The sequence below is a fragment of the Thalassophryne amazonica genome, chromosome 11 (genome assembly GCF_902500255.1).
Source record: "Thalassophryne amazonica chromosome 11, fThaAma1.1, whole genome shotgun sequence".
In the NCBI taxonomy this organism is placed as follows: Eukaryota; Metazoa; Chordata; class Actinopteri; order Batrachoidiformes; family Batrachoididae; genus Thalassophryne; species Thalassophryne amazonica.
This window is the reverse complement of record NC_047113.1, coordinates 109176495-109181060: the sequence shown is the minus strand read 5'-3', so window position 1 is coordinate 109181060 and position 4566 is coordinate 109176495. Positions and strand designations below refer to the sequence as shown.

At 37.8% G+C, this 4566-nt stretch overlaps 1 long non-coding RNA gene across 1 annotated transcript; it reads left to right on the top strand.

Annotated features, from left to right (window-relative positions):
* Window positions 1-526: 526 nt before the first annotated feature.
* LOC117520515 lies at window positions 527-4203 on the top strand. Its single transcript, XR_004563669.1, has 3 exons — window positions 527-542; window positions 2998-2999; window positions 4055-4203. It is a non-coding gene; the product is annotated as an uncharacterized LOC117520515 (long non-coding RNA).
* Window positions 4204-4566: the final 363 nt, after the last annotated feature.

Sequence of the window (4566 nt, the reverse complement as noted above, 5' to 3'; positions counted from 1 at the left end):
GTGTCATCGACATATCTGAACCAGTGACTGGGAGCGATGCCTGTGAATGACTCCAAGGCTCTCTTCTCCACTAGCTCCATGTACAGATTGGCCACAATTGGGGATACCAGCAGCAGGAATGACAAAGGCAATACAAGTCAGAGAAATCTTGCTTTGGACAGGAATTGTTTATCTGAGTGGTACAAATATAATTTGTTTGACATGTTACTGCATGTAAATTGCTGTATTAAAAACACCTGAAGCACTCCTGCATTCTAATGGAAATACTTGCATATAATTTTGATTTTGCTACATTATTGAAATTTAAAATTTATATTTGCATTAAATCACACAGGTGAGGTTGTGCTGGAAAAAAAGGCAAAGTAAAGGTTTTTTTTGAAGTTGAATTATGAAGATAACCAAAAGTAGTCAAAATCGCTCAAATATACCTGACAATAGAGGGTTAAATTTCAGTCCAAAAATTTTGAATAAGTCCAATCTCAGAAAAAAAAAAAAAAAAAAATCTCAGCCCTATGTAGCATTTTTCATTTATTTATTTATTTGTTTATTTATTTATTCATTTGAGACACTTTGCTTTACAGCTATTCAGGCCTCTCAATGGGGACCCATAAATATGTAATGTTTTTGTTTGAATCTTTATGCCTCCAGACGGGAGCACCAAACGTAACATTTAATTAATAAAATAAATTTAGTACTGAATCAGCTCACACACGGGGAGCCAGAGGCATGTAGCAATTTATAGTGAATAAGTAGTTAAACTCCCAAATTGAATTAGACTGGACTAGGCCCAATGTAACGGGTCACCAAAATAATTAATTTAGGATTTAATACTTATTATTTAATCAGGAAACCGGGGCACCACCTATTTTTAATTTTATATAGCATAGGTACTATAATTTAAACATTAATTCATCAGTCTCAAATGAATTAATCCATCTCGACTTAATTTAATCAATCTCTGACCTGAAAGTCATGAATTATCATGATACTGATGACCAAGAGTTTCCTTCTGTATACAAAATAAGCCACAGCAGAAAATATTTACAATTTATTTACAATTTATACAAGAAATGAACATTTTACTGGCATTTTCTGGACAGTTATTGCAAACAGGTTCATTCATGGAGACAATTTTCTTACTCACTCATGAGACATTGGAAGGAATACAACCCCTGGCAAAAATTATAGAATCACCGGCCTTCGAGGATGTTCATTCAGTTGTTTAATTTTGTAGAAAAAAAGCAGATCACAGACATGACACAAAACTAAAGTCATTTCAAATGGCAACTTTCTGGCTTTAAGAAACACTATAAGAAATCAAGAAAAAAAGATTGTGGCAGTCAGTAACGGTTACTTTTTTAGACCAAGCAGAGGAAAAAAAAATGGACTCACTCAATTCTGAGGAATAAATTATGGAATCACCCTGTAAATTTTCATCCCCAAAACTAACACCTGCATCAAATCACATCTGCTTGTTAGTCTGCATCTAAAAAGGAGTGATCACACCTTGGAGAACTGTTGCACCAAGTGGACTGACATGAATCATGGCTCCAACACAAGAGATGTCAATTGAAACAAAGGAGAGGATTATCAAACTCTTAAAAGAGGGTAAATCATCACGCAATGTTGCAAAAGATGTTGGTTGTTCACAATCAGCTGTGTCTAAACTCTGGACCAAATACAAACAACATGGGAAGGTTGTTAAAGGCAAACATACTGGTAGACCAAGGAAGACATCAAAGCGTCAAGACAGAAAACTTAAAGCAATATGTCTCAAAAATCAAAAATGCACAACAAAACAAATGAGGAACGAATGGGAGGAAACTGGAGTCAACGTCTGTGACCGAACTGTAAGAAACCGCCTAAAGGAAATGGGATTTACATACAGAAAAGCTAAACGAAAGCCATCATTAACACCTAAACAGAAAAAAACAAGGTTACAATGGGCTAAGGAAAAGCAATCGTGGACTGTGGATGACTGGATGAAAGTCATATTCAGTGATGAATCTCGAATCTGCATTGGGCAAGGTGATGATGCTGGAACTTTTGTTTGGTGCCGTTCCAATGAGATTTATAAAGATGACTGCCTCTAAGAGAACATGTAAATTTCCACAGTCATTGATGATATGGGGCTGCATGTCAGGTAAAGGCACTGGGGAGATGGCTGTCATTACATCATCAATAAATGCACAAGTTTACATTGATATTTTGGACACTGTTCTAATCCCATCAATTGAAAAGATGTTTGGGGATGATGAAATCATTTTTCAAGAAGATAATGCATCTTGCCATAGAGCAAAAACTGTGAAAACATTCCTTGCAAAAAGACACATAGGGTCAATGCCATGGCCTGCAAATAGTCCGAATCTTAATCCAATTGAAAATCTTTGGTGGAAGTTGAAGAAAATGGTCCATGACGAGGCTCCAACCTGCAAGGCTGATCTGGCAACAGCAATCAGAGAAAGTTGGAGCCAGATTGATGAAGAGTACTGTTTGTCACTCATTAAGTCCATGCCTCAGAGACTGCAAGCTGTTATAAAAGCCAGAGGTGGTGCAACAAAATACTAGTGATGTGTTGGAGCGTTCTTTGTTTTTCATGATTCCATAATTTTTTCCTCAGAATTGAGTGAGTCCATATTTTTTTTCCCTCTGCTTGCTCTAAAAAAGTAACCGTTACTGACTGCCACAATTTTTTTTTCCTGATTTCTTATAGTGTTTCTTAAAGCCAGAAAGTTGCCATTTGAAATGACAGTTTTGTGTCATGTCTGTGATCTGCTTTTTTTCTACAAAATTAAACAAGTGAATGAACATCCTCCGAGGCCAGTGATTCCATAATTTTTGCCAGGGGTTGTAATATAAAAACCAGTAAAAAAAAAAAAAAAGACTCAGAACAATTTACAAGTGACAAATCTTGAATGATACGAATCTCATTAGAAAATTACTTAATCAACAAAGTTACACTTACGCATGGCGTGATCGGGCGCTGGTTGGGGAAAGTGGTGAATCACCGGTGGGGCTGGTGGCCAGATTGGCAACAGGTGATGTTTCACCAGCATCTGTTGCTGTGGCCTGAAAAAGTAGTAGTTAGTGATGAAGCAGTTGAAGTCATAACTGGAACATGCAAACTATTTTCTCACCTGATAAGATGTTTCATCATTGGATGAAGATTCCTGTGGCTCCTCCTCCTCCTCCTCTTCTCTCCCTAAACACTCTTACGTGTATTGCTGGGCATGATCACACTCAGAAATACTCCGAAATACTGCTCAGAAGTACAAGAGTCAGATACTCACCAACATTGTTGCCACAGTTACTTTGAAAAAGTAATCCAATTACTTTACTAATTACTCAATTTTAAAAGTAACTACTTTCAGCAGGTGCTGAGAACACCCCCCGCCACCTCAACACGAAAATGATGGCTATGTTGGCCTGAAGAGCCAGCATTTGCCTATAAATGGTGGATCACAAAGTGGCATTGGTTTTAATTAGGACACACCGTCGGCATTAAAAAAGCAAAAATAAATAGTTAAAACACAATGAGATTGAAACGTTTTTGTTTTTTTAATGCCATGTCGCCAAAAACAAAAATGAGCAATTTGCCTAGAAATGGCGGGTCACAAAGTGGCATTTTGGCGGCTAGTGAGCTGGATGGTTTTAACGAGGACGCACGCCGTCAATGTTAAAAAAGCAAAAATAAACGGTTAAAACACAATGAGATTGAAATGTTTTTTTTAATGCAATGTCGTCGAAAACAAAAACGAGCAATTTGCCTCGAAATGGCGGGTCACCAGTGATGCCAGTAAAGTGTTACTTAGTAACGCGTTACTCTAATCTGGCCATTTTTTTTTCAGTAACGAGTAATCTAACGCGTTAATATTTCCAAATCAGTAATCAGATTAAAGTTACTTTTCCAAGTCACTGTGCGTTATTATTATTTTGTATTTTTATGCAGTAGAAATCTGTATTTTTGCTTTTGATTCTTCCAACCTGGAAAGTGACGTCACATGCGCAATGAGGTCGCATGTAATGACCAAACTGTAAACAATGGAAGGACAAGAGCGCTACGCTTTTAGTAGCTGGAAATGCAGCCACTATCTTGAGTTTCTGTCAGCTAAAGATGACGCAAATATTAGGGTTCGTTGTAGACTCTGTGCTGTCAACAAAATTCTGTCTTGCTTCAAAGACACGACGTCAAACTTAAAAAAACATCTGGAGTCGCAGCACAGCACAATCAAGCTTTCCGAGGTAGCCACACCAAATCAAATCTAATCAATTTTATTTATATAGCACCAAATCACAACAAACAGTTGCCCCAAGGCACTTTATATTGTAAGGCAAGGCCATACAATAATTACGGAAAAACCCCAACGGTCAAAACGACCCCCTGTGAGTGACAGTGGGAAGGAAAAACTCCCTTTTAACAGGAAGAAACCTCCAGCAGAACCAGGCTCAGAGAGGGGTAGTCTTCTGCTGGGACTGGTTGGGGCTGAGGGAGAGAACCAGGAAAAAGACATGCTGTGGAGGGGAGCAGAGATCAATCACTAATGATTAAATGCAGAGTGGTGCATA